General features: G+C 38.4%; 1 pseudogene; it reads right to left on the bottom strand.

The window, feature by feature from the left end:
• Nucleotides 1-12,384: 12,384 nt before the first annotated feature.
• Nucleotides 12,385-21,637, bottom strand: LOC133075117 (proteasome assembly chaperone 4-like; annotated as a pseudogene).
• Nucleotides 21,638-25,108: the final 3,471 nt, after the last annotated feature.

Here is a 25,108-nt window from a genome sequence, read left to right as displayed (position 1 = left end):
AAATCATAATAAGGCCACACACACCCCAAAACACACTACCAGAGGTGGACCTGCCCACCAGAAAGACAAGATCCAGCCTCATCCACTAGAACACAGGCACCAGTCCCCTCCATCAGGAAGCATACACAATCCAGTGTACAAACCTTAGCCACTGGGGGCAGAAACAAAAATAATGGGAACTAAGAACCTGCAGCCTGCAAAAGAAGACCCCAAATGCAGTAAGTTAAACAAAATGAGAAGACAGAGAAACACACAGCAGATGAAGGAGCAAGGCAAAAACCCACCAGACCTAACAAATGAAGAGGAAATAGGCAGTCTACCTGAAAAAGAATTCAGAATAATGATAGTAAAGATGATCCAAAGTCTTGGAAATAGAATGGAGAAACTACAAGAAACATTTAACAAGGACCTAGAAGAACTAAAGAGCAAACAAACAGCAATGAACAACACAACGAATGAAATTAAAAATTCTCTAGAAAGGATCAATAGCAGAAAACTGAGGCAGAAGAACGGATAAGTGACCTGGAAGATAAAATAGTGGAAATATCTACTGCTGAGCAGAAAAAAGATAAAACAATGAAAAGAATTGTAGACAGTCTCAGAGATCTCTGGGAAAACATTACATACACAAACATTCGAATTATAGGGGTCACAGAAGAAGAAGAGAAATAGAAAGGGACTCAGAAAATATTTGAAGAGACTATAGTAGAAAACATCCCTAATATGGGAATAGAAATAGTTAATCAAGTCCAGGAAGCACAGAGAGTCCCATACAGGATAAATCCAAGGAGAAACATGCCACAACACATATTAATCAAACTATCAAAAGTTAAATGAAAAGAAAAAATATTAAAAGCAGCAAGGGAAAAACAACAAATAACACACAAGGGAATCCCCATAAGGTTAACAGCTGATCTTTCAGCAGAAACTCTGTAAACCGGAAAGGAGTGGCAGGACATATTTAAAGTGATGAAGAAGAAAAACCTTCAACCAAGATTACTCTACCCAGCAAGGATCTCATTCAGATTTGAGGGAGAAATTAAAACCTTTACAGACAGGCAAAAGCTAAGAGAATTCAGCACCACCAAACCAGCTTTACAACAAATGCTAAAGGAACTTCTCTAGGCAGAAAACACAAGAGAAGGAAAAGACCTGCAATAATAAACCCAAAACAATTAAGAAAATGGTCATAGGAACATACATATCGATAATTACCTGAAATGTAAATGGATTAAATGCTCCAACCAAAAGATATAGACTGGCTGAATGGATACAAAAACAGGACCCGTATATATGCTGTCTACAATAGACCCACTTCAGACCTAGGGACGCATACAGACTGAAAATGAGGGGATGGAAAAAGATATTCCATGCAAATGGAAATCAAAAGAAAGCTGGAGTAGCAATTCTCATATCAGACAAAATGGACTTTAAAACAAAGAGTATTAAAAGAGACAAAGAAGAACATTACATAATGATCAAAGGATCAATCCAAGAAGAAGATATAACAATTGTAAATATTTATGCACCCAATACAGGAGCACCTAAATACATAAGGCAAATACTAACAGCCATAAAAGGGAAAATCGACAGTAACACAATCATAGTAGGGGACTTGAACACCCCACTTTCACCAATGGACAGATCATCCAACATGAAAATAAATAAGGAAACACAAGCTTTAAATGATACATTAAACAAGATGGACTTAATTGATATTTATAGGACATTCCACCCCAAAACAACAGAATACACATTCTTCTCAAGTGCTCATGGAACATTCTCCGGGATAGATCATATCTTGGGTCACAAATCAAGCCTTGGTAAATTTAAGAAAATTTAAATCGTATCAAGTGTCTTTTCTGACCACAATGCTATGAGACTAGATATCAACTACAGGAAAAAAATCTGTAAGAAATACAAACACATGGAAGCTAAACAACACACTACTTAATAACCAAGACATCACTGAAGAAATCAAAGAGGAAATCAAAAAATACCTAGAAACAAATGACAATAAAAACACTATGACCCAAAACCTATGGGATGCAGCAAAAGCAGTTCTAAGAGGGAAGTTTAGAGCAATACATTCCTACCTTAAGAAAAAAGAAACATCTCAAATAAACAACCTAATCTTACATTTAAAGCAATTAGAGAAAGAAGAACAAAAAAATCCAAAGTTAGCAGAATGAAAGAAATCATAAAGATTAGACCAGAAATAAATGAAAAAGAAATGAAGGAAACAATAGCAAAGATCAATAAAACTAAAAGCTGGTTCTTTTAGAAGATAAACAAAATTGATAAACCATTAGCCAGACTTATCAAGAAAAAAAGGGAGAAGACTCAAATCAATAGAATTAGAAATGAAAAAGGAGAAGTAATAACTGGCACTGCAGAAATACAAAGGATCATGAGAGATGACTATAAGCAACTCTATGCCAATAAAATGGACAACCTGGAAGAAATGGACAAATTCTTAGGAAAGCACAACCTTCTGACATTGAACCAGGAAGAAATAGAAAATATGAACAGACCAATCAGAAGCTGTGAAATTGAAACTGTGATTAAAAATCTTCCAGGGAGAGAGGAGAAGATGGCAGAAGAGTAAGACGTGGAGATCACCTTCCTCTTCACAGACACATCAGAAATACATCTACACGTGGAACTGCTCCTATAGAACACCCACTGAAGGCTGGCAGAAGACGTCATACCTCCCAAAAGGCAAGAAACTCCCCACGTACCTGGGTAGGGCAAAAGAAAAAAGAAACAAGAGACAAAAGAATAGGGATGGGACCTGCACCAGTGGGAGGGAGCTGTGAAGGAGGAAAGGTTTCCACACACTAGGAAGCCCCTTCGTGGGTGGAGACTGAGGGTGGCAGAGGGGGGAAGCTTCGGAGCCATGGAGGAGAGCGCAGCAACAGGGGTGCGGAGGGCAAAGCGGAGAGATTCCCGCACAGAGGAGCGGTGCCGACCAGCTCTCACCAGCCCGAGAGGTTTGTCTGCTCACCCGCCGGGGCAGGCGGGGAGTGGGAGCTGAGGCTCGGGCTTTGGTCGGATTGCAGGGAGAGGACTGGGGTTGGCGGCGTGAACACAGCCTGAAGGGGTTAGTGCACCACAGCTAGCCGGGAGGGAGTCTGGGAAAAGGTCTGGAGCTGCTGAATAGGCAAGAGACTTTTTCATGCCTCTTTGTTTCCTGGTGCGTGAGAAGAGGGGATTCAGAGCGCCGCCTAAACGAGCTCAAGAGACGGGCGCAAGCCGCGGCTATCAGCGCGGACCCCAGAGACGGCCATGAAACATTAAGGCTGCTGCTGCCGCCACCAAGAAAGCTGTGTGCAACCACAGGTCACTATCCACACTGCCCCTCCCAGGAGCCTGTGCAGCCCGCCACTGCCAGCGTCCCGTGATCCAGGGACAACTTCCCCGGAAGAACGCATGGCGCTCCTCAGGCTGCTGCAACATCACGCTGGCCTCTGCCGCCAGATGCTCGCCCCACATCTGTACCCTTCCCTCTCCCCAGCCTGAATGAGCCAGAGCCCCTGAAGCAGCTGTTCCTTTAACCCCGTCCTGTCTGAGCGAAGAACAAACACCCTCAGGCGACCTACACTCAGAGGCAGGTCCAAATCCAAAGATGAAACCCGGGAGCTGTGGGAACAAAGAAGAGAAAGGGAAATTTCTCCCAGCAGCCTCAGAAGCAGCGGATTAAAGCTCCACAAAAAACTTGATGTACCTGCATCTGTGGAATACCTGAATCAACAACGAATCATCCCAAATTGAGGAGGTGGACTTTGGGAGCAAGATATATTATTTTTTTCCCTTTTCCTGTTTTTATGAGTGTCTATGTGTATGCTTCTGTGTGAGATTTTGTCTGTATAGCTTTGCTTTCACCATTTGTCCTAGGGTTCTGTCCGTCTGTTTTTTTTTTTTTTTTTTTACTTTAAAATTTTTTTTCTTAATAATGATTTTTCATTTTTTTATTTTAATAACTTTATTTTATTTTACCTTTATTTTATTTTATCCTTTTTCTTTTTTTTTTTTTTTTTTTTGTATTTTTTCTCCCTTTTATTCTGAGCCATGTGGATGAAAGGCTCTTGGTGCTCCAGCCAGGCATCAGGGCTGTGCCTCTGAGGTAGGAGAGCCAACTTCAGGACACTGGTCCACAAGAGACCTCCCAGCTCCACGTAATAGCAAATGATGAAAATCTCCCAGAGATCTCCATATCAACACCAAGACCCAGCTTCACTCAACGACCAGCAAGCTATAGTGCTGGACAGCCTATGCCAAACAACTAGCAAGACAGGAACACAGCCACATCCATTAGCAGAGAGGCTGCCTAAAATCATAATAAGGCCACAGACAGCACAAAACAAACCACCAGACGTGGACCTGTTCACCAGAAAGACAAGATCCAGCCTCATCCACCAGAACACAGGCACTAGTCCCCTACACCAAGAAGCCTACACAACCCACAGAACCAAGCTTAGCCACTGGGGACAGATACTAAAAACAACAGGAACAATGAACCTGCAGCCTGTGAAAAGGGGACCCCAAACACAGTAAAATAAACAAAATGAGAAGACAGAAAAACACACAGCAGATGAAGGAGCAAGGTAAAAACACACCAGATCTAACAAATGAAGAGGAAATAGGCAGTCTACCTGAAAAATAATTCAGACTAATGATAGTAAAGATGATCCAAAATCTTGGAAATAGAACAGACAAAATGCAAGAAATATTTAACAAAGACCTAGACGAACTAAAGAGGAACCAAGCAATGATGGAAAACACAATAAATGAAAATAAAAATACTCTAGAAGGGATCAATAGCAGAATAACTGAGGCAGAAGAACGGGTAAGTGACCTGGAAGATAAAATAGTGGAAATAACTACTGCAGAGCAGAATAAAGAAAAAAGAACAAAAAGAAATGAGGACAGTCTCAGAGACCTCTGGGACAACATTAAACACACCAACATTCGAATTATAGGAGTCCCAGAAGAAGAAGAGAAAAAGAAAGGGACTGAGAAAATATTTGAAGAGATTATAGTTGAAAACTTCCCTAATATGGGAAAGGAAATAGTTAATCAAGTCCTGGAAGCACAGAGAGTCCCATACAGGATAAATCCAAGGAGAAACATGACAAGACACATATTAATCAAACTATCAAAAATTAAATATAAAGAACATATATTAGAAGCAGCAAGGGAAAAACAACAAATAACACACAAGGGAATCCCCATAAGGTTAACAGCTGATCTTTCAGCAGAAACTCTGGAAGCCAAAAGGGAGTGGCAGAACATATTTAAAGTGATGAAGGAGAAAAACCTACAACCAAGATTACTCTACCCAGCAAGGATCTCATTCAGATTTGAGGGAGAAATTAAAACCTTTACAGACAAACAAAAGCTGAGAGAGTTCAGCACCACCAAACCAGCTTCACAACAAATGCTAAAGGAACTTTTCTAGGCAAGAAACACAGGAGAGGTAAAACACCTACAATAACAAACCCAAAACATTTAAGAAAATGGGAATAGGAACATACATATTGATAATTACCTTAAATGTAAATGGATTAAATGTTCCAACCAAAAGACACAGACTGGCTGAATGAATGTAAAAACAGGACCCGTATATATGCTGTCTACAAGAGACCCACTTCAGACCTAGGGACACATACAGACTGAAAGTGAGGGATGGAAAAAGATATTACACGCAAATGGAAATCAAAAGAAAGCTGCAGTAGCAATTCTCACTTCAGACAAAATAGACAGTAAAATAAAGACTATTACAAGAGACAAAGAAGAACACTATATAATGATCAAAGGATCGATTCAAGAAGAAGATATAACAATTGTAAATATTTATGCACCCAACACAGGAACACCTCAATACATAAGGCAAATACTAACAGCCATAAAAGGGAAAATCGACAGTAACACAATCATAGTAGGGGACTTTAACACCCCACTTTCACCAATGGACAGATCATCCAAAATGAAAATAAATAAGGAAACACAAGCTTTAAATGATACATTAAACAAGATGGACTTAATTGATATTTATAGGGCATTCCACCCAAAAACAACAGAATACACATTTTTCTCAAGTGCTCATGGAACATTCTCCAGGATAGATCATATCTTGGGTCACAAATCAAGCCTTGGTAAATTTAAGAAAATTGAAATCGTATCAAGTATCTTTTCCGACCACAATGCTATGAGACTAGATATCAATTACAGGAACAGATCTGTAAAAAATACAAACACATGGAGGTTACACAATATACTACTTAATAACGAAGTGATCACTGAAGAAATCAAAGGGGAAATCAAAAATTACCTAGAAACAAATGACAATGGAGACACGATTACCCAAAACCTATGGGATGCAGCAAAAGCAGTTCTAAGAGGGAAGTTTATAGCAATATAAGCCTACCTTAAGAAACAGGAACCATCTCAAATAAACAACCTAACCTTGCACCTAAAGCAATTAGAGAGAGAAGACCATAAAACCCCCAGAGTTAGCAGAAGGAAAGAAATCATAAAGATCAGATCAGAAATAAATGAAAAAGAAATGAAGGAAACAATAGCAAAGACCAATAAAACTAAAAGCTGGTTCTTTTAGAAGATAAACAAAATTGATAAACCATTAGCCAGACTTATCAAGAAAAAAAGAGAGAAGACTCAAATCAATAGAATTAGAAATGAAAAAAGAGAAGTAACAACTGACACTGCAGAAATACAAACGATCATGAGAGATTACTACAAGCAACTCTATGCCAATAAAATGGACAACCTGGAAGAAATGGACAAATTCTTAGAAATGCACAACCTGCCGAGACTGAACCAGGAAGAAATAGAAAATATGAACAGACCAAACACAAGCACTGAAATTGAAACTCTGTTTAAAAATCTTCCAACAAACAAAAGCCCAGGACCAGATGGCTTCACAGGCAAATTCTATCAAACATTTAGAGAAGAGCTAATGCCTATCCTTCTCAAACTCTTCCAAAATATTGCAGAGGGAGGAACACTTCCCAACTCATTCTACGAGGGCACCATCACCCTGATACCAAAACAAGACAAAGATGTCACAAAGAAAGAAAACTACAGGCCAATATCACTGATGAACATAGATGCAAAAATCCTCAACAAAATACTAGCAAACAGAATCCAACAACACATTAAAATGATCATACACCACGATCAAGTGGGATTTATCCCAGGGATGCAAGGATTCTTCAATATATGCAAATCAATCAATGTGATAAACCATATTAACAAATTGAAGAATAAAAACCATATGATCATCTCAATAGATGCAGAGAAAGCTTTTGACAAAATTCAACACCCATTTATGATAAAAGCCCTGCAGAAAGTAGGCATAGAGGGAACTTTCCTCAACATAATAAAGGCCATATATGACAACCCCACAGCCAACATTGTCCTCAATGGTGAAAAACTGAATCCGTTTCCACTATGATCAGGAACAAGACAAGGTTGCCCACTCTTACCACTATTATTCAACATAGTTTTGGAAGTTTTAGCCACAGCAATCAGAGAAGAAAAAGAAATAAAATGAATCCAAATCAGAAAAGAAGAAGTAAAGCTCTCACTTTTTGCAGATGACATACTATACATATAGAATCCTAAAGATGCTACCAGAAAACTACTAGAGCTAATCAATGAATTTGGTAAAGTAGCAGGATACAAAATTAATGCACAGAAATCTCTTGCATTCCTATACACTAATGTTGAAAAATCTGAAAGTGAAATTAAGAAAACACTCCCATTTACCATTGCAACAAAAAGAATAAAATATCTAGGAATAAACCTACCTAAGGAGACAAAAGACGTGTATGCAGAAAATTATAAGACACTGGTGAAAGAAATTAAAGATGATACAAATAGATGGAGAGATATACCATGTTCTTGGATTGGAAGAATCAACATTGTGAAAATGACTCTCCTACCCAAAGCAATCTACAGATTCAATGCAATCCCTATCAAACTACCACTGGCATTTTTCACAGAACAAGAATAAAAAATTTCACAAGTTGTGTGGAAACACAAAAGACCCCGAGTAGCCAAAGCAACCTTGAGAATGAAAAATGAAGCTGGAGGAATCAGGCTCCCTGACTTCAGACTATACTACAAACCTACGGTAATCAAGACTGTATGGTACTGACACAAAAACAGAAATATAGATCAATGGAACAGGATAGAAAGCCCAGAGATAAACCTATGCACATATGGTCAGCTTATCTTTGATAAAGGAGACAAGCATATACAGTGGAGAAAAGACAGCCTCTTCAATAAGTGGTGCTGGGAAAACTGGACAGCAACATGTAAAAGTATGAAATTAGAACACTCCTTAACACCATACATAAAAATAAACTCAAAATAGATTAAAGACCTAAATGTAATGCCAGACACTATCAAACTCTTAGAGGAAAACATAGGCCGAACACTGTAGGACATAAATCACAACAAGATCCTTTTTGACCCAGCTCCTAGAGAAATGGAAATAAAATCAAAAATAAACAAATGGGACCTAATGAAACTTAAAAGCTTTTGCACAGCAAAGGAAACCATAAACAAGAGCAGAAGACAACCCTCAGAATGGGAGAAAATATTTGCAAATGAAGCAACTGACAAAGGATTAATCTCCAGGATTTACAAGCAGCTCATGCAGCTCAACAACAAAAAAACACACAACCCAATCCAAAAATGGGCAGAAGACCTAAATAGACATTTCTCTAAAGAAGATATACAGGTTGCCAACAGACACATGAAAGAATGCTCAACATCATTAATCATTAGAGAAATGCAAATCAAAACTACAATGAGATATCATCTCACACTGGTCAGAATGGCCATCATCAAAAAATCTAGAAACAATAAATGCTGGAGAGAGTGTGGATAAAAGGGAACACTCTTGCACTGTTGGTGGGAATGTAAATTGATACAGCCACTATGGAGAACAGTATGGAGGTTCCTTAAAAAACTAAAAATAGAACTACCATACGACCCAGCAATCCCACTACTGGGCATATACACTGAGAAAACCACAATTCAGAAAGAGTCATGTACCAAAATGTTCATTGCAGCTCTATTTACAATAGCCAGGACATGGAAGCAACCTTAGTGTCCATCAACAGATGAATGGATAAAGAAGAGGTGGCACATATATACAATGGAATATTACTCAGCCATAAAAGAAACAAAATGGAGTTATTTGTAGTGAGGTGGATGGAGTTAGAGTCTGTCATACAGAGTGAAGTAAGTCAGAAAGAGAAAAACAAATACAGTATGCTAACACATATATATGGAATCTAAGGGGAAAAAAAAAAAAGGTCATGAAGAACCTAGTGGCAAGATGGGAATAAAGACACAGACCTACTAGAGAATGGACTTGAGGATACGGGGAAGGAGAAGGGGAAGATGTGACAAAGTGAGAGAGTGGCAGGGACATATATACACTACCAAACGTAAAATAGATTGCTAGTGGGAAACAACCGCATAGCACAGGGATATGAGCTCTGTGCTTTGTGACCACCTAGAGGGGTGGGAAAGGTAGGGTGGGAGGGAGGGAGATGCAAGAGGGAAGAGATATGGGAACATATGTATATGTATAACTGATTCAGTTTGTTATAAAGCAGAAACTAACACACCATTTTAAAGCAATTATACTCTAATAAAGATGTTAAAAAAGAAAGGAATACTTATACTAGAATAAAGTATTGTTTCTCTGAAATGCAAAAAAAAAAAAAAAAAAATTAGGATCCCCTTTGCTTTTCTATTCCCCCACAGCAATGGCTACCAAGTAAGTCCAAACAAATGGGCAATTGTGATAAAAGTACACTCTTAATCATCTTATGTATGACAAAATCCTTTTCTCCATTTAACACAAACTAGACCCAGGCTGAACATTGCATGCCAGCTCATTTCTGTTTTAGGAAATATAGAATCTGTGTGTGTGTGTGTGTGTGTTCGTGTTTACAAAATATATCATTTATACAAAAGATTTTACATAATGATATATATGTTTCAAAAAAAAAGTACAGTGAACATCTATGTGGCCAGTACCAATGTGGTTTAACACCATATTATTATTATTTAGCAAAGGTTGTTTTTAAACCATCTTTAACAAAGAAGTCATTAATGAGAACAGAATTCCAGATGAAAAAACAATCACATTGTTGACGCTCTCTCCATCCACAGAGTACCTAATCAGGACTGGAAATCAGTAACTCAGCAGCAATAAGCATCCATTCATCAACACATATATAAGGAATGAGTGTTAAAAGTCTGGTATCATGTCCAGTATTGGGCTCTCCAGTGTGGTTAAGACATTTAAAAACCCATACTGGTGGCATCCATGGGTAGAATTTATGTAATAATGTGCTCTTGCAGAAACCAATCAAGTCTTTTGCTTTCTCCAAGATTTTTTATTAATCTCAGTCAAATAATATTCTGCTAGGATTGAGCATGCATAGACAATATAAACATACATCTTTGAAACAATGAAATTTCACCTCACCTCTCTCCTTGCCAAGGTTTTTGAACAAGCAAAGAATGTATTTTATAACTTGAATTTCATTGGGGAGTTGGTGAAATAATTGGGTCCATAGAATAGTTCTGCCCTGAAAAAACTTCAACCTTATTTGACATTAAAGATAACGAAATTGAAGCAACAAATAGAAACCCCACTACATTGACTTTGCTCTAGTAACAACTGTAATAAATCACCAGAAAATTAAACATTTCCTTCATAAGGACATAGCACTATAGAATGCACTAGGAAAAAAGATTTTTCTTTTTCTTCCAAATAGTATTTATCAGTAGAATCATTTCACCAAGTGAAAATGTAAATAGAAGTCGAGTTTTTAAGACAAAATCATGGTTACTCATTTGAGGTGGAAAAATGAATCAGGAACCTCAGTAGGTCACCCAACATTTCTATAGCCTGAGATGTTGTATCTCAGGGAAACCTCTAGGGCTCCACTTTTGTTAAAATGTCTGTATTAGACCACTGACCATTCCATTTGTGTTTAACTGTAGCTATAGGAAAACTTGCCTTTATTTAACCAAATCGAGCTCTGTAACTTCTTATGCGTCTTTTACATCCAGTTTTTTGCTATGTTATGTCTTCTCTCTGAATTATATGGATTTCTAATGAATTTCTAAGGGCACAAACAAGTTTCTGGATTAGACACAGTATTTAGAAGAGAGGTTGTCTGGTATTATGAAATCACATCATATGGACAGCTACATCTTCTGCCTTCATGTAACACTAACTGGAAATTAGACAACAAGAGAACAAAGTGAGAAATCAAATGTGATTTGAAGAAACAAAAAAGTTGAGAAGAGCAGCCACATAACACAGGGAGATCAGCTCAGTGCTTTGTGACCACCTAGAGGTGTGGGATAGGGAGGGTGGGAGGGAGACACAAAAGGGCAGAGATATGGGGATATATGCATATGTATGTATATACACTTTGTTATACAGCAGAAACTAACACACCATTGTAAAGCAATTATACTGCAATAAGATGTTAAAAAAAAAAAAAAGAAGAGTTACTTAATAAAAGGAGAATAAAATTGGAATTTAATGTTGGCAGTCTTGTCCTTCAGCTTTCTCTGACACTTAGAAATGGAGGAGGTCTCCTCATTAATTTGTCTCCAGTCTGGTTGCCTCCCGCAAGGGGGTTGGGGAGAAGCAACTTCTGACAAGTTAGAGGTGAGAGGCTCCTTCCCCAGATACAACTCACTGAGACACGAATGAGACACTCAGTTCCCCAGCCACCAACTTCTGGATGCAACAGCACACTGTGCGTAAGGAGCAGAGAACATTTCCCTTAATCACTCCTTATCAAACTGAAGCCCAGTTTATTGGCAGGTCTATCAGGGGTGATTTGGTAACCTGTCTCCCCTCCTAGAATGGACATCAAACCGCACTGTGTACTTTATAGGAACCGAATGTGGCATCAACTACACTAATGGGGTAAAGTTCCAAACGTGACTCTAAGCCTTCCAGTTAAGAGAGCATAGGTGTTATTTCTCTCCAGCTTGAGGAAGAGATATCCCAGTCGTACTCCATAAAGTGTGTCAACTTGAGGTCCACACCTTTTTTCTTAATTCTGGTTCTTGGTGGGAAAACCCCGTTAATTACCTCCCAAAGGGAAGGGAGCCTAAGAACGTGGATGGATATATACGTACTCTTCATCATGGAAGAAACTTTTAAAAATCTCATCTTATTGTGGAATGGCTACTTCATCATTTATTTATTTATTTATTTATATTTAACATGCTGACAGCCAGCGAGATCCAATCCATTTCTTCAAAAGTCCGCTGTGCATGAGTCTCACGTCCTCGCCGCCGCCTGGGCTAGAACTTCCCCGGAATAGCCTCCATGTCCTCCTTGATCCTGTTTTCTACCAGTAACGCGAAGCTGCTTGTCGGTGTTTGGAAGGTTATAGCTAACAAACACCTGTTTGCTGGTCTTCCTGGCTAAGCGCTGGGTGAGGCTGGTGGACGTCGTGTCAGACGTGTCTCCGAGGAGGGCTGTGGACACGGGGATGGGGTCGTAGCGGGTGCACATGACCATGGCGAGGTTGCGCAGGTGCGGCGTGTCCCCCACCCACAGGAAGGGCGAGTCCGTCAGCAGCAGCGTCTTTAGATGGTGTTCTGAGTCTCTATGTCAAAAGGCATGTGTGTGAATCCTGTCACGGTGCCCACTCTTCACATTTCTCTGTGGGCATGCACCGTGTTTCCCACGGTGTCTTATGACAGAATTTGTGACAGTGGGAGCAGTGGCAGCAAGAGTGCAGGGATCAGCATACGACTGTCAGTGCTAAGGGAGTCAGCAGTATGGAACCCAGTGTTAGATCAGAGCAGAAACGTCTGACATGAAATGTCCACCAGTTATCAGAGTAGGTGGACCATAATACAAAAGTTTCCTTGTAATGTCCATTTGCATAAAGGATTAACACAGGTAGAGCTATAGAAAAATTTACTTCAGTCCCCAGAAACAGAAAAAAGAATTCTATAATTTTTTTTCCCCCATAAAATGATGCCTCATATGAATTTTCCTGACTCTAAATGTGTAGTGCTGTCCATGCCCAAATCCTCATGAGAATGACTGGGGAAGAGGAAATGTTAGCTACAAACTTTTCTATTTTCAACGAGCAGCTTCCCTTGGAACTAGATTGCTGTTATTAATGATGATGATTTTCTTTTACAACACAGTGTTGGACTGTAATTATTTCCTGATATGAATTGCTTACTCACTTCTTCCCCCCAATTAGTTGACCTATTGCTTCCTACATATTTTTGTTATTACTTCAATATTCTGGATAAATAGCTTGCTTGTGGATAGAAGTGTTCTTCTGCAGTTCTGATAGATTTTTTTCTTTCTCTTATAAATTGCTCAGTAAAATTCAGGAACATAAAAAGGGCACCAGAAGTTATTATGTGTGATATTTTCTCAAACTATATTTGATTGTCTAGTGGTTCACATTAAGATAAAAGCTTTTGTACTAGCTTAACAAACAGCAAGCTTGATTGCTTGCTGTTTTGAGAAACTGGCTGAGGGCATGCTCAGTGGCTTAATATGGAATCTGTTATTGGTAAGACAGTGAGGGTACCCATCCTGTACTCTCCCTAGGTGATTATTGGTGCATTCCTTAAGATTAGGGAAATATGTTTTCAGAGTTCCCTTCTCTAGCTTCTACACATACACCTGTAGGGAGCATGGGTAGAGGGAGAGATGTGAAAACAATGAGGCCACAAATGTCCATCAGCCAAGCTATAAAGCATAATTAATGAGGCTTCACCAGCACACCTGCTGTTTGCTCCATTTTTTGCCAGTCACTGTGTAAACAATTGAAGAAAAATACAAAATCCTATCAAAGAGGAGATATCACAGTATATGACAGGATGCTATAAAACAATATAGGGTATTGTAATTTAGAACCAGGCTGAGTGTTTCAGATTTAAAGTGCTAAGTTAGTTTGGACAAGCACAAAGGAAGAAAAAAGGAAGTCTTCCTGGAGGAGACGGTCCATGAAAGATGGGTGGAATTTAGTTACACAAAGGAGAAAGGAAAGTCAATGCAGTCTGGCACGAAAGCATGAGTGAACCTGTACCACCTACTTCTGACTGATGGCACTGCCATAATTAAATCATATCTCCATTACTTTCTCCTTGTTCTTACTTCAACTCCTCCTTGTGCTAGGTGAGTGAACAGTTTTCTATTTGCTGAATTCGTTCTATGTAATAGTAAAATAATCTTGATCCTTAATGTGAATTTAAGAAAAAAGAAATTGATTTTTAGCTTCAGAAATCTCGATTAATTGAGACCACTTACAACTACCTGGCAGTCTGAGATTTAAAAAGCCCTCAGGCAAAAATGTGCAGGAACATTAGAAGGTGGCATTGCATCCATTTCTCCATCTCAGGGCATAATCTTTCTCCTTGACCCACCCACCCAATTCTACCACTTGTCAAAATCAATCAATGCTTCCCTGAATTGTGCATTAATAGAGAAGGAGAAAATAAAAACTCAAAGGGCAGGAAATAAGTCAGGGTATCATTGAAGCCCTGAGCTAAGAATAAACCAATAAATCATGAAAACAAACAAACAATAAACAGACAAAAGAACAGAAACCATGGAGTACACTGTGAAATTAAGGTTATCCTAATTATTATTTTTTTACATTTTGATCATAGTTACAGGTGAAAATAAAGCGCTTATTGGAAAGAAGATGGAGCATGGTTTTGTGTCTGACAGATTGCAGTGCATACAAGCTCTCACACACTTGCTACTATTTACTCATGCATATGTGCTATCATTCATTCAAGAAAATTTTATTGAATATTGACTATGCATTAGCTAATGTTCAGATATATTTGGAATATAAAAATAAATCTGGCAGAGACATTATGTAACAAAGAGGCTATAACTGCAGTGCATTTTTTAAGATCTAAGAAAGTCATGGGTACAGGGATACAGAGAGAGCGTAAAGAAAACAGTGACACATCCTACTACAGTTTACAGGAAGTTAATGACTGTGACGGTCCTAGAAACATTAGGGTGTTCAAATGAGTAGGCTTTCAACAGAATGGGAGAAGGTAGGAGAAAAGGACTACAAAATAAATCTCACCTAAGGATATATCATGAACAGAGGCAAAGAAGCCTGAAACAGAAAAAATGTACTGGGAACAATGCAAGTGATCAGGATGGCTGAGCTCTGTATTGTGCTCCAACTTACAAAATCAAGTCGAAGCAGATAATTACAGGCAGTTAATATCACACTAAAAAAGCCAGTTATTTTCAAACCATTTCAAAATAATTATTTGATGAGTTCCAGTGAATAAAAGAGATAATGGAAAACATAACAGGACTTAGGCTGGAGAAGTATAAGAAGACCCTTCTCTACTCATCCCTGTGTTCCCTGCCTCATGGCTGCTGTAGAAGTATTAGCATGTTTTAAGAATAATAGATTTACACCCATTTATATATAGGTCTATCTTTCTGTCTGTCCATTCACCTTTCTATTATTATGGTTTTTGAAAGGTCTTTATATTTTTAAACAATGATAATTTTCTAATAATAATACTTAATATTGGGAAATTTTCCCTCTGTGCAGATGCAGAAAAAGGGACTAGATTTAGCCTAATACATGAAACAACCAAAAAAAAAAAAAAAGAAAAGACAAAATATATGCAACAACAGTGTTCAAGCCACTGGACATTAGGCAACAAAGAATAGTGATCCCTGAACACTGGAAACAAAGAAGTGAGTCCTACAATCATCCTAGCTTACTGACTTTAGAGAGTTTTCAAGCCATGACACTAGGGAAAGAGAAATGAAGCAGATCCCAGCAACAATTCTGAGATATGCAGAGAGAATTGAGAAGCTTGGGAGGCCAATGTAGCTAAAATTCATAGAAGAGAGTGCTGGAAGGGACAGAGTTCAGAGAGAATCCTGGAGGTCTGTAAGGGATTGCCCTTGAGTAGTCAGCTGAGTACTGACAAGTAAATGCATGTGGGGAAACTGCTTGAGACAAGGGGAATAATCATCCAAAAGAATCAGAGGGCCTAGCTAACACTTACATAGGACAGAGAATAGTCTATCTCCACCGATTAAACTGAAAAACTCTTAATTCATTGGATATTAAGGAAAATACTCATAAAGGGCTTGGCTCACTACTCTAGACTCACCTAAAAACCCACTGAAACAAGAACTGAAGGATCAAAGTGTTTTTGAGTGATATAATTTAATCCCAGATCAAAATTCAAGTATTTATAGACATATATAATGTCCAGCACCTAACAAGATAAGATTCACAATGTCTGGTAGCCAACCAAAACTACCCAGGCATGCAAAGGAGCATGACTATAGAACACATGATGAGAAAAATCAATCAACTAAAATCAACCCAGAACTGACATAAATGTAATAATTAGCAGACATTAAGATAATTATATTCAAAAGTTAAAGACATGGATGATATTACAAAATGTTCCAAATAAAAATTCTGTACATTAAAACTTCAATATCTGAGATGGAAACTACATTGGATGGGTCTTATGGGCTATTACATATCACAGAGGAAAAAATTGTGAGCAACAGTGGAAAATATCCAAAATGAATCATAAAAAATAATTTTTAAAATGCAGACAATTTGTTATGTCTAATAGAAGTCCTCAAAGAAGAGGAAACATAGAGGGAACAGAAAAAGCAGTTTTTGAGAAAATAATAGTAAAAAATTTCCAGAGCTGATAAAAAGTATTAACCTACAGATCCAAAAAGCTCAAAAAATCCCAAGCAAAAGAAGCATGAAGAAAATGACACCAAAGCACATTATAATCAAATTGTTCAAAATCAGGAATGAAGATAAAATCTTTAGCCGGAAGAAGAAGACATGTTGCATATAGAATAGTAAATATAAGGGTGACACAGATGTCTCATCAAAAACAATATAGTGGAAGAGACCTTGGAGAAAAACATTAAATCATGAAAAGAAAAAATAAATCAACCTTGAATTCTATACCAAGTGAAAAATATCTTACAAAACTGAAGGTGAAATAAAGACTTTTTAAGATATGCAAATGCTTAAACAATTCATCAGCACAAGACCCATATTACAAAACATGTTAAAGGAAGTCCTTCAAGAAGGCCGAAAATAATACTACAAGGAAATATAGATCTGTACAAAAAATAAAAAGCACCTGAAATAATAACTACATATTAATCATAATTTTCCTTTTATTTAAGTCTTTAAAAATAATTGACTTGTGTGGATGTAGATGGCAGTACTTTTTTAGAAAGCAGTTTAGCAGTTTCTTAAAAAGTTAAACATATATCTATTATACGATCCTGCCATTCCACTCCCAAGTATTTACCTAAGAGAAAATAAAGCTTATGCACTACCGTGTACACAAACATTTGTACACTAGCACTCAGAACAGTTTTCTTTATAATATCTAAAACCTGGAAATGACCCAAATGATCTTCAACAGAAGAATGAATAAACAATTTGTGGAGTACATAGAATACTACTTAGCAATAAAAATGAATGAACTAAAAATGAACACAATAACATGGAAGATTCTTAAAATAATTACCCTGAGTGAAATAAGCCAGACCAAAAAAAACAAGAGTGCATGCTGTGTGCTTCCATTTACAGAAAACTCTAGAAAATACAAACTAATCTATGGTGACAGAAAGCAGATTAGTGGCTGCCTGGGAAGGTTGTGGAGGGAAAGACAAGAAAGAGGAATTACAAAGGGGCACGAGGAGACCTTGGGATGTGATAAATATGTTCACTACCCTGATGGAGTTGATGGATTCATGGGTGTATATGTCAAAACATATCAAATTGTACTTTTTAAATACATACAGTTGATTTTATGTCAATTGTAATTCAATAAACTGTTAAAAATAATACCTCAATGTGACTTTTTACTTAATTATTCAAAAGTGCTTTCATATACAGTATCTCATCTAATCATTTCATGGACTTTTGATAGCATTTAGAATTGTTACTATTATTTCGGCTTTGCAGAAAAGGAAACAAAGTCAGAATGGTATTAGTTGACAAAGACCACACAGCCTGCAAGTACCAGGCAGAGAAAGATCCTCACATCCTGATCTCTGGTGTTCACCATTATGTTTCTAGTCCGGTTTGGGCCTGAAGTGTCCTCAGAAAACCCAGTCCAGTGAGCTGGTGTTACTGGTCTTTTCTCACATCCATCTTTCTGTACAGTTTGGGAAGATTAGCAAACTACATTAGATTAATTCCAAATTGCATATGCTACCTAACTTTAACAGAATTTGTCTTTTTTGCTGCTGCATATTTTCATGATATTTGCACCAGGCCAAATATCTAGGGTTTGTTAAGAGATGGCATCTGGCTTGAGTTTCCTCAGATCTCCCCAGACCTCTAAACTTATAGCTCTTGTCACTGCTTTTCATTTAACAATGAATTATCTATTTCCCCTGATGCATCCCATGTCACCACTTTTATGATTATGTTACTACTTCTGTTTGTTTTGATTTTTTAATGCCCTACATCATCAACTCGGTTTTACATTCTTTGAGCATAGAGATGGTGGATATGCTGGTTTGCTTCCCTGCAAAATATGTCAATAGGCCCCAATGTATTTTTTTTTACTTTTAATATATGAGCAAATAATTTTTGTTGATATGGACACTGATTATTATTTAGTTTCTATGCAGATATTTCATGAACACTTTTTATATTCTTCCATTTATTCCTTGCCTCATTCCTGCCCCATAAATTCCCAAGCTGCTACTTACTCTTCACACAAAATAATTAATATTTTCAGTTGTAAGTTTAATTTTTATCTCACGCTCCATTTTTTTTTTAAATTAGAAATTTAAAAGAAACTCACAAAAATAAGAGCAAGATGAAATAATTTCTTGGAATAAGGCTAAACTGATATCTATCAAAAATGAATAAGAAAGGAATAAATACACTGACCAATTCTAATCAAAACAAGGATAATGGAAATTAAGTTTGTAGAGGTTATTATGAGGAAAAAAAAAAAAAAAAACTGGAAATTTTTGTCCACCCAGTTTTGGTCCTCCTACTAAAGAACTTTTATCTTTATCTGGAATTTGGGAATGTCTTCCAAAATATTTACCATGAGGAAATGGAAGGGTGTTTAGGTTAAGTTTTCAAAATGGGTAGTTGATAGCATGCTCAATAGCACAAGCAAGTCAGAATGATTGGTTCACTAATCAAGATGATCGACTAGGAGTCAAGATTAGGAGTGATGAGCAAAGCCCCTTTCTCAAGTCATTAAATCCTGGGCCAGCAGCAGGGAGAGGCCATGTCAGTCTCCCTCTGACTTCATTAACCCTTTCACACTTAGGAACTGAGCTCCGTTGCTCAAGTCTCTTAGCTCAAGTCCTTTAGAGAAAGCTCTATGAAGGAACAAAGAAGATTTATCATTTATGAATTATTCATTGTTATCATTATTAGCTCTCCGAATTCCAGCCACACTGCTCATGTGGCTCTGTATTTTTGCTTAAGTCATATAAAACTCAGCTGACAAAACATTAGTAGGCATACCATGGAGAACTTTTGGGACCTGGTTCGGCTGATTAGAGCTGCCTCCAATTCTACTTCCAGTGAATTTGTGTACATATAACTCTGCAATTTTAAAACAAAATTTCCAAAACAGTGAAGAGTATCAAAGAAATAGCTTGAAGACGATGAGTGCTCTCCCTCGAAGACTGATATCTGGGCAGGGCCAGCTGTATGAGCAGCAATAATACCCTTCATCTAGCCTGTAGTGCAGTGGAGACAGGGGTGGTGGCCAATGTATAGTAGGATGGTAAACTATTTCTTTTTTCTTATGACATCTCAAGCAGTCAGCGATTTATGGTATAAAATCATCTCTTCCTTTGATATCCTAAATGTCATTGATACTAATCCATTGGTTGAATTAGCCCTAACCTCATAAAAATACAAATATTTAAGTAAGAGGTTACATTCCAGCCTCTGGTCCCTTATTGTAAGTGTTCATCAGATTATTTCCTCCAAATCAACTGGAAAGGTAATGGATTGAGAGCATAGCTTGGGAAGAGAGGAATTGACAGCCAAGGGATCCAGAAGAACTGGCCTGGCTGCAAGTGTGATGCTAGCCACTCACTGCTCTGTGTTCCCATCTCCAGGAGTCCTACTGGGATTCTTATAGATTTTGGAGCTGATCCGTCAGGCTACGGAGAGAAGCTAGTTTCTACACAATAGTGTAAACTTAACCTTATGGTTATTTCTTTCTCTGCCATCAGTACATGCCAAAACTCTAGAGAGAACTATTTCCAGGGTACTATTAAATGGGAAAAATTGCCCCTCAGGCCTTCTGTTTTAGAAGATGGAGAAAGAAGGTAGTACCTATTTATAGAACTTCATGTCTATTTTATCCCTTTCAACCACACGACAACCTTGTAAAGAGAATATTATTGAACTTTTTTTCTGTGTGAAGTGTACGGGAGGTAAAAGTTTTTTGGACCCTCTTAGGGTCCGTGGCTGAGTCTAAAAATGAAACTGATGAAAACAATTTAACAGGAGAAAAGATACAATGGTATTTAATGTAAGTTTTACATAACACAGCTGATTTTAGAAGGAAATGAAGACCCAAATAAACAGACCTGAATATTTTATGAAGAGTGGGCAGTCGTGGTGGAACATGACAGGTTAAGGAGTATGAGGTAATTGTAGTAAACTGGGGGAAACTTAGCAAGGCCTGTTTGTTAGAATTCTCCTTGGTGTCTCTTTTTTTTCAGAGATAAAGATGCTCTTTCCTCTGGGTACAGAGAAGACACCTCCCACAGGAGGGTTCTATGACTTGTTCCAAGGAAGAACAGCAATTAGGTGGAAGAGTGAAGGACAGGGGCATAATCAGAGTGGTGTTCTTGCATCTACTGTTTTCTCAAATTTTTTCAGCTTCAATATGCCAGGAGCCATAGTTTGAGGTAACATATCCTGAACCCCATCAGAAGAAACAGAGACTCAGAAAGTTTAATGGTCCATTCATTCATTCATTTGACAAATATTTATTGTGTCCTTACTAAGTGCCAGGTACTGTTAAATGTGATGAGGATACACCAGTGGAGGGGGGGGGAGAAAGAAAAAGATTAAATTCTATGCTGTAAGCAGCTTGCAATATCACGGAGAAAGCTTCCAATTACAGTCGGTGGCAGAGATACGCTTTCAGCACAGTTCTGTAACCCATGTTTGCTCATTATATGCGGTTACCAATCAGTGAGGTTAAGTCAGGAAGTTCATTTACTATAAAGGCTCAGGATCTTTCTACAAAAATGGCCCAAAGATCCATAATTCTAGTAATGCAGGATGAGGAGGAACTACATCCATCTGTTTTCTCTGGCTCTGCAGGTCTCTTTCCTTCAGCCTGGGTTTCCTCTGGAAGATGATAGTTCTAGATATTCAAGCTAACTTGTAACACCTTAAGTGCGGGGGGCTGCAAGGTCAAAAAGCATATGTTGATGGTCCAGGTCCTACAGTTTTTTGGGCTGATGTGAAGACTCTGCTTTGGAAGGGTCTGGTTTCCCCAACTCAAAGGATGCCCCGGCCTTGAACTTCATTATGGCTGATGTGTTGCAGAGACTGTATTTTCCTCTGCTTCTGATCAGCAGCACTGTGTGTCCTCCTGCATGACTGCCATGCCAGGGAAAGGGAAAACTGCGTCCTGCCCTGTTGTAAGGCTTTCTTGAGGACGTTCCAAAGCCCAGATTTTCTCTGAATTGAAGTGAAGCAGAATGGGGATTGCTAATAAATCAGGGAGGGGTGGGAGTCTTGGAGCTGAATATCCATGAGACTGCTGGTGGGATTTACAGACACAGGTGTGCCCACACTCACTCATGCCTACACACACACACACACACATACACTTGCACACACAACCCCAGGTGGAGCAGGGAATTAGTCAGCAGAGGCCTGACAAAGTGCTTCCTACACATGCTGTTCTGTCAGGCGGCACAGCTTCTTGGGCTTCAGAGGTAATTACATGGATTTTCTGTCTTGTACTTGCAAAAACACAGCCCAGCACAGCGCTGCTGCCGCTGGTTCGTCACTGACGAGGCCTTCGGCACTGGCAGGCAACAGGCCGCAGGAGAATGTTTACATGCTCTCTTTTAAGAATTCAAACGCCAAAAAAACACAGGAGGTACCAGTGGAAGGAAGAGGGGTGAGAGTCAACATGGGGGAGAAGGATGTGAAGTTTCTCTTGGACATTCCAGAGGAAGTGGGGGTACACAAAAATGGGGAAATTGCTGCAGAGAAGGCTGCGATCATGCTTGTATTGATGAGTTTTACTTTCTTTCCCTTCATCCATCAGCATAATCAGTTGACCAGTAATAACCATTTTGCTTTCAATGGATCCATCCATCAGTCAACACTTATTAGACGCTGCATACCCCAAATTCCAGGCCAGACACTCTGTGTTTCCCTGGGGTGGGTATCAGGCATAAATCACAGCCTCTGCGCACAAGGAGCTTACATGTGAGGTGGGAAGACAGTCACTCATTTCAGGAAAACTGAAGAGAAGGTGGTTTGTGATTTGTGAGCAATTGGGTATGGAGTGCAGACCTGATATCAAGTCTCTACCTACCATTTGGGGATGTTCTCTTTTCTAGTCTTTATCTTAACATGGATTATAACCAAGAAATGGAGTCCAGAAACAAGGATAAATAGAAGACAAATGTACTGGGGTATTTCACATTTTCATGAGCAAAAAGGAAGAAGGTGTAGACCACAGTAAGGAGAAAAACATCCTGGGGACCTATGGTGTGCCTGAGAGGTGGCCAGTGTAATGCCATGAGGAGCGTCGGAACCAGTGTGCAGTCTTCCATATGCACCTTCCATGTATATTGCATGGGGGGCTGACGCATAAGCTGTGTGAATGGAAAACTGCAGATCTGAAGCAGACCCATCTTCAGGCTGCAGAAATGACCCTGGCTGTTATATTAGGACAAGGTCATAGCTATCCATGTTGACCATGCATGGGTTTCTGAATTTCCTATTCCTATTGATTAAGTTTGAGGCCTACTGTGTATCTGCACTGATAGAATGCTGACCCAGATCCCATGGGGACCTTGAAATCATTCATAGCATAAAGAATTAGAGACACAGACATAGAGAACAAATGTATGGATACCAAGGGGGAAGGGGGAGGTGGGAGGAATTGGGGGATTGGGATTGACACATATACACTATTGATACTATGTATAAAATAGACAACTAATGAGAACATACTGTAGAGCACAGGGAACTCTACTTAATGCACTGTGGTGACCTGAATGGGAAGGAAATCCAAAAGAATGGGGATATATATATGTATAGCTGATTCATTTTGCTGTACAGTAGAAACTAACACACATTGTAAAGCAACTATACTACAATAAAAGTTAATTAAAAAAAAAAAAGAATTAGAAAGAGGCCTGGACTAAAGGATGGGTTTATGATTTTGCTAGTAATTGGCTCTGTGATCTTGAACATAGCTGAAGTTCTTTTATATCCTCAAATTGTTTGCACATTCTTAGGCCCACTTCAGGTGTCCACCATGGTTGGTGGTTTCCTCCAGCATTAACAGCCAGTCAGTCTCCTGCATTTCCAAGTTGATGTTCCTCTCTGGGTCTTCACTCAAAATATTCTCTGTCTCAAATGCTTCCCACTCCCTCTCAGTCTATCAAAACCTGGACATCTTTCTGGGCATGACTTAAGGCCACTCCCTAACTGCAGCCTCACCATCCCTTCAAGTCTGCATTTCCCTTCCTCCTCTGAAACCCTAGAGCAATGTATTAGTCCAAGTAGTTAAGCCCTAGAGGCCACATGATGTTATTCTTTAATAGCTGTATTTGTGTTTTCCCTCCATGCTTCTAATAATACATGGCACATTAAGGCACTGGATAGAGATTGACAAAATTGTTACTGGTATTTTTTATTACACCTCTCAGGGGGCTCAATATGATTAGGAAAAGCAACCAGATTCATATTAGGAGATGTTTGTCCTGAACCATAAAAAAAAAAAAAAACAAATAAAGAAACAAAGACAGGAGTTAATAGGGATACTTGTTAAATGATTCGTCTCCAACCAGGCCGAACAAGTTCAGACTTCCTTTCCATTCTGTTTCTCTGCTGATTATCTTGTCTTTCTCCTTAGGGATTTCTCAACTTTATCAGTTACAGAAATTAAAAAAAAAAAAAAAAAGATTGAACCTCAAGGTTCATCAAAAGATAGATATATTTTCTACCTTTTGATAGATACCTTCTATCTATCTACCCTTGCAAATTGATTCCTAGAAAACAGACTACTTACTATTTCAGTTTATCAAATGTTATGGCTCATGATTATTTCATGAGGTAGATGCTATTTTACTCCCATTTTAAGGATTACAGAATTGAAGCTCGGGGAGATTAGGTAATAGGTTCAAGGTCATATGGCTAACAGGGTATGCTGAATTCAAATCTAGGTCTGTCTGATTTCAGATTCTTTTCATCACTCAAAGTTCACAAATTTAATAAATGTAACAAGCAGTGTTAATTCCTGAAATGTACAAAAATATGAATAAAGGAATTAGTAGTTCAGAGTTTAGAAAATGAATTGAAGTAGAAAGAATGATTTGGGTGATTGGGGAAGACTTTTGCAGAAGTGAGATGTAGGTTTCTATACTACCTAAACAATTCTATAAGCAGTGCATTTTTGTAATATAATGATGTTTACTATATTTAAGGTATAAAGGAAGAGTCCCTCAAGTTAAAAACAACAACAGAAAAGAAGCAGCAGAAAGTTTCAAGTGGACACAGTGAATGTAAAGTTTTACAAAGAGGAAAAGATTCCCTCTGGGTGCTGTGATCATTCTTCCTACTCACTAGAGTCCCATTTGTAGTACTGAAGTAACCTGAAATAGACTGCAATAGTAAATGACTCTGCTACAGAGCAACAATTTACAGGTGTGTTCATTGCTTGCAATATCAGTGTTCTAAGCAATGGTGGTGTTTCAGACTCTCTCTCTCTCTCTCTCTCTCTCTCTCTCTCTCTCTCTTCTCTCTCTCTC

This window comes from Eubalaena glacialis, chromosome 15 (assembly GCF_028564815.1).
Source record: "Eubalaena glacialis isolate mEubGla1 chromosome 15, mEubGla1.1.hap2.+ XY, whole genome shotgun sequence".
Classification (NCBI taxonomy): Eukaryota; Metazoa; Chordata; class Mammalia; order Artiodactyla; family Balaenidae; genus Eubalaena; species Eubalaena glacialis.
Note: the sequence above shows the minus strand (reverse complement) of the source record. Positions and strands in the feature narration are given on the sequence as shown.